Raw genomic sequence first — 11,795 nt, forward strand, 5'->3', positions numbered from 1 at the left:
ATGGGTTACTGGGAGCTCAGGTGTGAGGGCGGCCTGGATCACATTTACACTGCACTAATTCCATCGGCCACAACACAGCCACACATGCTACAATCACATGATCGCAAGCCACAGCCACAAACACTACACAGCTAAAATACCTTCGCAAGCCACGCATTCATGTCAACGTGCTACATGTGGCTCGCAAGCTGCAGTTTGACCATCCCTGATACAGAGGGTGTGTAATGGTGGACTGAGTAGACATCCTTGAGGAGTGATTGTGGAAGAGATGTTGTTGCCCATCTTCACTTATACCAGACTGTTAGACAGAAAGTCAATGATTCTGTTGCAGTCAGGATCCACTTGGAAGTTTATAAAATCATGAAGAGTAAAAATGGGATTGATGGGATAGGGGGAATTCTGAAACTAGAGGGCGTGAGAGGGTGTAATGGAAGATTTAAACCATGTTTTTTTTACTTTTGCAGCCTTTGCTTCTGCAAGGCTGAGAACCTGCTTGTTTTTTTAGAATCAGCAGACATAAGTTAAATTCCACCGAAGGGCCAGAAATGCAGTGACGAAAGGACATCTATGTACTAAGATGTCCTGCTTGTTTTGGTCACAGACTGTCAGAGGCCTAGCCTTGATGCAAAATAAACCATTGTATTCAAAGTGATAAGCTGAAAATTATGTTATTCGTTAGAAGCCTAGCATGCTAGCTTGCTCGCTTATCTTTCTTACTGTGCTGGGAATAGATGCTTGGGTAAGCAGCTTTTGGGTAATATAAGCCATGGTCCCGCTGCTGAAGTTTGCGACTCTCCGAGAGGTGGCAACATCTCTCAGCAAGAAGAAGAACTTCTAGAGTCCAGCTAACATCCTGGTCGAGGGAGGTGGAGAAGCTGCTACCGGCGCCCCGACAACCTACTACAAGCGTGCGGTCGTTGCCTCGCTTCGGCAGTTGGGACCAGTCCAGGCATTGATAAGTATAATTGGGAAGGGCTTGCATTTTGTAGTTTGAAATCAGCTTTTGAATTTGTAATAAACATTTGTATAAACTGAACTGCTCTCAGTGTGTGTGTCTATTTTCTTTCGGTAGCTCAAACACTGTGACCAATCTAAAATGAATAAAGTGAGAGGTACAAGTTTACCCAGAACAGAGGGGAAGATTTATTGGGGACCTGAGGAGCAAGAATTCACACAGATGGAGGTGGTATATGGAACAAACTGTCAGTTTTAGAAGCAGGTAAATGACAATGTTGTTATATACTGAGGAAACCTGGGACTATTTTATGCTAGAGCATGAACACTAACACTGTAAGAGCCACATCACACTTGAGAGTGGTGCATGCATGATGAGACACATTGTATCAATATGCAACCCAGTAGCTGAATGTGAATAAAGAAATGTGCTGTTAAACTTACAAGCCTTTCTAGTGTTTATTAAGACCTCTAATGGTACAACCTGGACACAACAAATTTTAAAAATATATTTGGACAGAGGCGTAGCCAGAGAAGGTTTAGAGGAATATAGGCCAAGCACAGGCAAATGTGACTAGGATGATCAGCATGAACATGTGTCATGATGGGAAAGAGTATCAGCTTCAGTGGATTCACAGAGAGACGAGGCTGGACACAAGTGTTATAATCACACGTACTATAACTTTAATTAACACACAGGAGACAAACATTAAACAGTACTCAATTACTATTTCACTTAAGCAACAATATAGACATTCACCTTGGTTCTAGGTTGGACTCTGACAATAGTGAACTTATACTCGACACACTCGCACAACACAAACAGGGACTCTTACACACTGCCGGTTCCCTTACCAATGGGGTGCAGCTCTCTGCAAATATTGATCTATCACAATACTATGGCGCAGCTTCAGTGTAGTGCACACCTTACCCATGACATTTCCAGTGATGTCCATAGTAGCGACCTGGCATGGAGCGATGTCCAGGGCTTGGGCCACGAGGCAGAGAGAAAGAATGTGCTGTGCATTGGTGTTATATACAGAGCTAATCTGTACTTCTAGCCAATAATGACCTAGGTGATTTAAATTAGCTAATGGTAAGATGTGCACTAATGGATGGCCGGAACCCAACCATGATTGACATGTGATGTGACTTCCAAATAAGTTTCAGACAGGAGGAACACATGCCCATGCACAATACACATTCCAGACAGGCAGGAAGGCCACATTTCCTCCACACACAGCAACATGTTGGTCTGAAGGGCTCGTTTCTCTGCTGTGCTATGACTCAATTGCACCAGGTGCTTCTGGATGCACTTAGCAAATTCTGCTCCATCTAAGTCACTTGTACTAAGGGAATCCCAGTCAACAGTTAGCACTGGAATGTGCTAGCTGATATAAGAGCAAATTATATATAGAATTATTTGAGGGGGGTCATCCAAAACAAGTTTCATGTTAACAGACAAACTCTACTAGGAGTGATAAGGTTCAATGGTAACAATGAAGACAATAAGAACTCAGAGGCTGGTGGATAAAGTGTCCTCACTGGGATTCATTGCCCCTCTCTGCAACTAGATTCTGGACGTCTTGATCGAAAGACCACAGTCAGTCCAGGTTTGTAGCAAAACCTCAAGTTCAATCACATTAAGCTCTGGTGCACATCAGGACTATGTACTTTGCCCGCTACTATTCATGCTGCTGAATCACGATCACATTGTCAGATTCAGTTCTAACAGAATCACCAAGTTTATAGATGATTCAACAGTAGTTGGCCTCATTGGCAAGAATGCTGTGTTGGCTTACAGAGAGGTCGAGCAGCTCATAAAATGGTGCAAGAACAACAATCTGAGTCACCACATGGACAAGACAAAGGAGAATATTATGGACTTCAGGAGGATGAAGTTTGACCATTCTTCATTACCTATGAATAGTTCCATTGTGGAGAGCACAAAGTTCCTTGGCACACATCTAAAGGATGACCTATCTGGGCCCTTAACACCTCCTCATTAGTCAGGAAGTGCCTACACTTCCTAAGAAGGTTGAGGAGGGCAAGGCTACCAGCCCCCAACTTTAAAACATTTTACAGGAACACAATTGAGAGTCCTGTATGGCTCCATCATTGCATGATGGGGTAGCTGGAAAGCACAGGACCGGAAGTCAATACAGAGGATCATTAAAATGGCTGAGAAGATCACTAAGGTCTCCCTTTCCTCTATTGACAGCAGTTACTGGAAGCATTGCTTAAATAGGGCTCAAAGAATTATCCCTTTCAATACAACATACTGTTTCTTTGACCCTCTACAATCAAGAGGGAGGTACAGGAGTATCAAAATCAGGACAGCCATGCTGGGAAATAGCTTATTTCCTCAGGCTCTTAAATTGAGTATACTGTAACTTAGCAAATGATCCCAAAATATTTATATACTTATTTTAAATTATATCTATATGTATATATGTGATTATTATGCACTGTTCATTGTGTGTGTACTGTGGTCTGGAGAAATGCAGTTTCATCAGGTTGTATATGTACAGTCAGATGATAATAAACTTAGATTTGAACTTGAAAATCATAAAGACATAATAGAAATACTTTCATGCAAGGTTTTATGGGAACATGGAATAGGGTACCAGAGGTGATATTGAAATCAAATCAATGACCACATTTAAGAAGGAATTAGATAAATATTTGAAGGAACCAGCAAAACAATAATGAGGATTTAAATAGAAAGATCTGATAATAACTTTGACATTGTTTTGGGTAGGCAAATAATTGCTTCTATATTGAAAGCTCTATGTTTTAAGGAAATATATACCAAGAGAATTTTTTTAAATTTATTTTTTGCAAAAGAAATTGCAGGCTCTTTACAAAATAGTTGCTGCAATCAGATGTTCTCTGGACACTACTTGTGACAAAATACTATACTTGATTTCAATTTTCTCAATACGTGGAATAGTCATTCCATGCTCTTATTAAAGCAAAAATTGCATGATCTTATGACATTTCAATTCAAAATTATGCTCTTATTAAAGCAAAAATTGCATGGTCTTATGACATTTCAATTCAAAATTATTTTCTTCATATATTTTTATTCTAAAAATTAGATAAATACGCTGTTTTATAAAAAAGAGGCAACATGGATTTTGACCCACTGTGACACCTGATATAGGAGGGCAGAACAGCCAAAGGGGAAACACCAGGATGATCAGGCACTTTCCCACAGACAAGGAAGGCTCTTTTTTTTAAATCTCCCAGTGTTCTTGTACAGGCATGACAAGAATTTATAACATTTTCATTCTTGTTGAGGCAGTGAGATCTAAAGTTCGACGTGTAAAACAAAATAAGTTCAAAAAAATTCTCTATAAACATATTGTAAATTATTCTGGTTAATATAAAATTACCAAAATAGTTCAGAAGAAATAACCATCTTCAATGTCAACCATCAGCTTGATGACTACATTGGTCACATGAAAAAATCCTTTTAAATTAAATGTATTCAAATTCACAGAAATGCGTAAGTATAGCAAAGTCTAACTTTTCTACTTGCTAATTTCCTTTCTTTCTTTCCTGATTTCTGGTTCCTAATCCAAATGGTTATTCTTCATTTGTAAACCATGGAATAATTAGCAGGTGTAAGGGTATTCAAGGCTATGAAACCGTGCACATAACAAGTCTTCCAGTCCAGATCTTTTGAAATGTTTGCCTTCTGGCTTCCCCTCCACCACCATCAACTCAGCCTTCACCCACATCTCCTCCATTTCCTGCTCATCTGTCTCCCCTGCCCCCAGACATAACAAACAAAGAACCCCCCCTCATCCTAACCTACCATCCCACCAGCCTCCACATCTAACACATTATCCTCCAGAATTTCTGTCACATATCAGGATCCCACCTCCAAACCCTCTCCTTCCCTCTCTGCTTTCTGCAGGGTCAGCTCCCTCTGTGACTCCGTCATGCACTCATCCCTCCCCACCAATCACCCCCTCCTTCGGCACCTTTCCCTGTGGCCGCAGGAGGTGCCGCACTTGGGCCCCCACCTCCTCCCTCACCTTGGTCTGAGGCCACAAAGAGGCCTTTCAAGTGAAGCGACACTTCACGAATATCCACAGGACTGATTTACTGCATCCGATGCTCCCTTTGTGGCCTTCTCTACATTGGAGACTCGGTGCAGACTGGGAGATCGCTTCACAGAGCACCTTCATTCCATCTGCATCAGGAACAGAGACCTCCCAGTAGCCAATCATTTCAGATCTGTGTCACACTCCTACACTCACATGTCTGTTCACGGCTTTATGCACTGACCCACCTAGACCACCTACAAGTTGGAGGAACAACACCTTATTTTCCACCTGGGCACTCTCCAGCCAGATGGCATGAACATCAACTTTTCTGGTTTCTGCTAACCTGCTCTCCCTTCCCTTCCCCTTTCATTCTCCTCCTTCCCTTCCCCCACCCTTCACCTAGCCATCCCCTCCTCCCCTTGATCACTGCTGTCCCCTCTCTCCCTTCTCCACCTACCCCTTCCCCCCCCACTCTTTTATTTGACACCTACCGACATTTTCCCGTACCTTGATGAAGGGCTCAAGCTCAAAACATCAGTTACATATTTTTACTTTTACTATATAAAGTAAAATGCTTGACCTGCTGAGTTTCTCCAGCTTTGTGTTTACTTCAACCACAGTGTCTGCAGATTTTTGTGTTTTACTCCTGTTATTGTACAATGGGGGATGTCTCCTCTCCTTTGCGTTTGCTGTGCAGAAGGGTAATCAGGATGCAGAGATATGTGGAAAGATTCAAGATTCAATTTATTGACATTTAATAAAAACAGTGCAATATTACATAAAATCTGTTTACGTCCGGCGTAAGGAAGATAGATTCAGTATTGGCAGAAATTGCCTGAGGCGCCATGTGCCCAAGGATTTGCCTCCAGTGAATACACAGGCCCTGCAGCTACAGAGCCCAGTTCAAATCAACAGCTTGAGCTCCAGATCCGAACTTCTGACACAATCAGGAACACTTCAGCACCCTTGGCACCCTCATATCCCAGTTCCGATATCGGGTACCCCTTCAGCCAGTCGTGCACCTTGAATGACACAGGTATTTACCACGGTCAAAAGTATGACCCATGTTAAAGTCAACCACTCTAAATTTGACCCAAAAAAATTAGTCCAAAAAAACTTGAATATTATATGAGAATATATGGTACACTTCATTAAGCCTCTGATGTTCAGGAGGGTTTTTCAACCTTTGTCTATTTTCAGCGAGTCTTTCAATGGTTTGAGGCAGATGTGGCAGGCTCTAACTGATGTGACAGCAAAGTATCAGTCTAAGATGAGCTCAATGTCTTCTATGCCCAATTTGACCACCAGAACAAGGAAGAGTCACTGTGCACCTCCAGGTACCCAGATAATTCTCTATTGTCAGTATGCGAGGATGATGTGTGGGCTGCCTTCAGGAGAGTGAATCCAAGGAAAGCATCCAGTTTGGACTGAGTACTGGAAACCTGTGCTGACCATTTTACCAATGTATTCAAGCACATCTTCAAAATTTCAATCTTGCAGGGTGTGGTGGCCACCTGTTTCAAACAATCCTCAAATGTACCTGTGCCCAAGAAGAGTGTGGTAACCTGCCTAAATGACTACAGACCAGTGGCAGTCACTTCCACAGTGATGAAGTGTTTTAAGACTGTGCAGCGACATGGATCCACTCCAATTTGCATACCACAGCAACAGGTCTATGGCAGATAGCGTCTCACTGGCTCTACACAAAACCCTGGAACACCTGGTCAGCAAAGACACATATATCAGGATGGTCTTTATTGACTACAGTTCAGCATTCAACATCATCACCCCCCTCAAAATTGATCAGCAAACTCCAAGACCTGGGCCTCAATACTCCACAGTATAATTGGATCCTGGATTTACACTCCTGGACCACAATCACTGAGGTTTGGAAAGAACATGCGGTGAAAGACATGGTGATAGAGGGAGGGTTTCAGGTTTCTGGATCATTCGGCTCTCTTCCAGGGTAAGTGGGACCTGTTCTGATGGGATGGTTTTCATGTAAACTGGAGGGGGATCTAATATCCTTGCAGGAAGATTTGCTAGTGCTGCTCCAGGGGGGCTTAAACTAGATTTGCAGGGGGATGGAACCAAAGTGCCAGAGTAGATAGAGGAGTAGAGAAGGGAAAAGGTATGTGAAAATTGCACGTAACATTAGAAATCAATACGTTTTACGTGGTGGAAATGTTCTCAGGCGCATTTCTTTTTTAAATTTTTATTTAAAAGTTTTCCATACATGTAATAATATCCAAGTACAAAATATGACAATTATTAATATCAAATCTATTGCATGATAATATAAACCCTAAACCCTCTCCCCCAACTAAACTAACCCAGAAAGAAAAAAAAGAAAGGAAATGAAATATAAAACATAAAAGTAAAAGAAAAGTAGGAAACTAGAATAGAAACCTGGTTTGCTGGAAGTTTCCCCTCACCTCAAGGAATTAATTATTTATAACTTTCAAGAAAGTTAATGAAGTTCAAGGCATAAGGAAAAGGTCTATAAGTTAATTCCCTCAATTCTTAAGTACGGGCGCCAAGTTTAAAAAAAATACATAATTTTATTTCTCAAATTATAAGTGATCTTCTCCAAAGGAACACAAGTATGCATTTCTGCATTCCATCGCTCCATAACGAAACGGGTATCTGATTTCAATCTCACTACTGTACAATTTCTTGCTACTGCTAGGGCAATCTTTAAAAATTGTTTTTAATTTGTAGATAGTTTTAATTTTAATATTATCTCTTCAATGTTGCCTAATTAAAATAACATTGAATTTGTGGTAATTTAATTCCTATTACCCATTTTAAATAAATTGCCATATTTGACCAAAAAGGTCTCAATTGGAGATTTGAATGTCTATTTAGTCATAATTAAGTATGTTCAAAGTCTTACCCTGTTGGTCTCCAGTGTATTCAATAAAATTACCTTTGATTGTAACACTTGTGTCCAGACTTGTCTCTCTCTGTGAACCTACCAAATCTAATACTTTCTCAAACACAACAGACCATTGTTGTTTGTCATCTACAGTACAGTATATCAATGATGTGGATGATAATGTGATAAATTGGATCAGCAAGTTTGCAGATGACATTAAAATTGGAGGTGTTGTGGACAGCGAAGAAGGTTTTCAAAGCTTCCAGATAGATCTGGACCAGATGGAAAAATGGGCTGACAAATGGGAGATGGAGTTTAATGCAGACAAGTGTGAGGTGTTGCATTTTGGAAGGACAATCCAAGAAAGGACATACATGGTAAATGGTAGGGTAATGAGGAATACGGTAGAACAGAGGGATCTGAAAATACAGATACATAGTTCCCTGAAAGTGGCATCACAGGTAGTTAGGGTTGTGAAGAGAGCTTTTGACATAATGCCCTTCATAAATCAAAGTACTAAGTATAGGAGTGGGGATGCTATGGTAAAATTGTACAAGACATTGGTGAGGTCAAATTGGGAGGACAGTAATGTGTGCAGATTGGTCACCTAACTACAGGAAAGATATCAGTAAGATAGAAAAAGAAAATTTACTATGATGTTGTCTAGATTTCAGGTACTGAGTTACAGGAATAGGTTAACAAGTTAGGTCTTTATTCCCTGCAGCGTAGAAGAATGAGGGGAGATTTGATAGAGGTATTTAACATTATGAGGGGGAGAGACAGAGTAAACAATAGGTAGGCTTTTTTCACCGAGAGTAGATAAGATACAAACCAGAGGATATAAGTTAAGGGTGAAAGGGGAAAAGTTTACTGAGAACATGAGGGGAAACTTCTTCACACAGAGAATGGAGGAGTGTGGAACAAGCTGCCAGCTGAGAGGGTGAATACAGGCTCAATTTTAACACTTAAGAAGAATTTGAACAGGTACATAATGAGAGAGGTTTGGCGGGCTACAGACTGGGTGAATCTCAGTGGGACTAGGCAGAAAAATGGTTTGGCACAAACTAGAAGAGCCAAAGGGGCTGGTTTCTGTGCTGTAGTGTTCTATGATCTCCTCTACAATCTCCATCAGTACCAGAGCATTGTTAGCCCTCTGCTCTACTCACTTTATACCCATGACTGTGGGGTTCGGTATGACAATAACACTGCTGGGACTGTAAGTTAAGTGTTATGCATACGATTAAAAGAAAACATTCACTCTTTCTTCAGCACAAAACAAAATGACGTTAAAATTTTTATTATTCCAAAACAACAAGCCCTCTCTTTCCCAGTAAACACCTTTAGCCAAACCAGCTTTTCCATTGGCTCTCTGTTACGCAGGTGGCCATGAAGCTCCTATTCTCCTCATATGAATCTGTGCATGTGCGTGGACCAGCACGCTGTTTGCACTTCCTGTTCCAGCCCATGCGTGTGCATTACCTTTCTCACATGCCACCAGCGGCTATTGGCTCTACTCCCGGTCCACATAAGTAAGCAACTGCTACAGCATCATCTGCAGATTTGCTGATGACACCACACTGGTAAGTTGTATAGAAGGAGGTGATGAGTCAGCATACAGGATAGAGAGTGAAAACTCGGCTGAATGGTGAACTAACAAAAACCTTGCTCTTAATATCACCAAAACCAAGGAGCTAACTGGCGGTTTTAGGAAGGGAAAACTAGAGATGTACAATCCAGTGATCAATGAGGAAGAATCACATAATTATATCACAATTACAGCACAGAGACAGGCCAATTCAGCCCTTCTAGTCCATGCTGAACACTTCCTCCCACCTAGTTCCAATGACTCTCACCCAGCCCATAACCCTCCACACCTCTCTTGTCTATGATCCTATCCAACCTTTCCTTAAATATTAAAATCGAACGACTTCGATCGACCACTTCGGCCGGAAGCTCATTCTACATGCCCACCACCCTCTGAGGGAAGAAATGCCCCCTCATGTTTCCCCTAAACTTTTCCCCCTTCAATCTCAATCCATGTCCTCTTTTTGGAATCTCCCCCACTCTCAATGGAAAAAATCGGTCCACATTGACTCTATCTGTCCTCCTCATAATTTTTAAATACCTCTATTAAATCACCCCTCAACTTTCTATGCTCTAGGGAATAAGGTCGCAGCCTGCTCAACCTTTCTCTGTAACTCAAACCCTGAAACCCAGGCAACATTCTTGTAAATCTCTGCAACCTTTCTATTCTCTTTATATCCTTCCTTTAATTCGGTGACCTAAACGGCACACAATATTCCAAATTTGGCCTCACCAATGCTTTAAACAATTTCAATAAGACATCCCAATTCCTGTATTCAATACTCTGATTTATGAAGGCCAACACACCAAATGTTTTCTTCACCACCCTATCTACATGTACCAGAATTCCTAAATCCCTTTGTTCTACTTTCCTCAATTGTCGATCATTTAATGTGTATAACCTTTGCTGATTAATCCTACCAAAATGTAGCACCTCACATTTATCAGTATTAAACTCTATCTGCCATCTTTCAGCCCACTCTTCTAACTGCCCTGTATCCCACTGCAAGCTTTGATAACCTTCTTCACTGTCCACTAAATTTCATATCATCTGCATACTTACTAATCCAATTTACCACTTTATCATCTAGGTCAGTGGTTCTCAACCTTTTTCTTTCCACTCACAAACCACTTTAAGTAAACCCTATCTCATAAGTGCTCTGCAATTAAGGAATTGCTTAAGGTGGGATGTGAGTGGGAAGGGAAGATTGAGAATCACTGCTCTAGACCCAAATGTTACTGAAATATTTTGCTTGGGGAAAAATTGTTATTGGCCCATTTCCTTTGGAGTTAAGAAACCATACACATAACGAGTCAATTAGGTACGATTAAAACAGTAGTTTTCAAATGTTTTCATCAGCTAAAATTTGGTGCCATAGTTGCTTCAGGACTTGTTCTAAAGTCCAAAGTTCAGATTTATTGTCAGAGTACATGCATGACATCCCTGAGATTCATTTTCCTGTGGGCCACACAGAATTTCTACTCATTCTAATTTTACGACTTCTACAAGAATCAGTAGCTCCCATGTATGAATGCACTAGTATGCAATTCCCTCGGAAAACAGGACCAAAAGAATAACCAGAGGGCATATGAGCAGGGCAATCTGCTTGAAAAGTGAGGAAGTGAAGGAAAAAGAGAGTGAGCAGAACTTTTAGCTGGAGACTCTCTCCCTGTCTTATATGTTTGGGACAAAGACACTCTTTTCCTTTATTTGCCCCTGTGCTTCACATTTTTAAATTTGTAATCAAAAAATTCACATGTGATTAAAGTGCACATTCTACATTTTATTCAAGATAATTTTGGTTTGACCATGTAGAAATTATAGCACTTTTTATGCATAGTTCTTCCATTTCAGGAAACCACAATGTATGGGACATTTGGCTTCATAAGTGTAAGTGAGTACTCAGATACAATACATTTCATTGCAGCAGATATCAGCTTCTAAGATTTTAATCAGGATTGTACGGTCTAGTTGCCATTTTTCAATGAGGACCAGAGTTGTGCCAATCATAGTCAAAAAACCCATTATGAGGTAGAAAAACAAAAATAAAACAGTAAGAGACATCGCCCAAACCTTAGGATTACCAAAATCAACTGTTTGGAACATCATTAAGAAGAAACTGGGTACTGGTGAGCTCAGTAATCACAAAAGAACTGGTAGGCCAAGGACAACCTCCACTGCTGATGAGAGAATTCTCATCATAATGAAGAAAAATCTCCAAAAGCCTGTCCAACACATCAGAAGCAGTCTTCAGGAGTGGATATGTCAATGACCACTGTCCACAAAAGACCTAATGAACAGAAATACAGACACTACACTG

The 11,795-nt window shown here is 40.8% G+C and overlaps 1 long non-coding RNA gene across 1 annotated transcript in view; it reads right to left on the bottom strand.

The window, feature by feature from the left end:
- The window catches only part of LOC138762177 (uncharacterized), a 31,762-nt gene that overhangs the window by 2,814 nt on the left and 17,153 nt on the right, over window positions 1-11,795 (bottom strand). Inside the window, exon 2 of the long non-coding RNA XR_011356803.1 lies at window positions 5,593-5,701. This is a non-coding gene — a long non-coding RNA (uncharacterized lncRNA). The remainder of the gene's footprint in view (window positions 1-5,592; window positions 5,702-11,795) is intronic.

Source organism: Narcine bancroftii, chromosome 4, assembly GCF_036971445.1.
Source record: "Narcine bancroftii isolate sNarBan1 chromosome 4, sNarBan1.hap1, whole genome shotgun sequence".
Lineage (NCBI taxonomy): Eukaryota > Metazoa > Chordata > Chondrichthyes > Torpediniformes > Narcinidae > Narcine > Narcine bancroftii.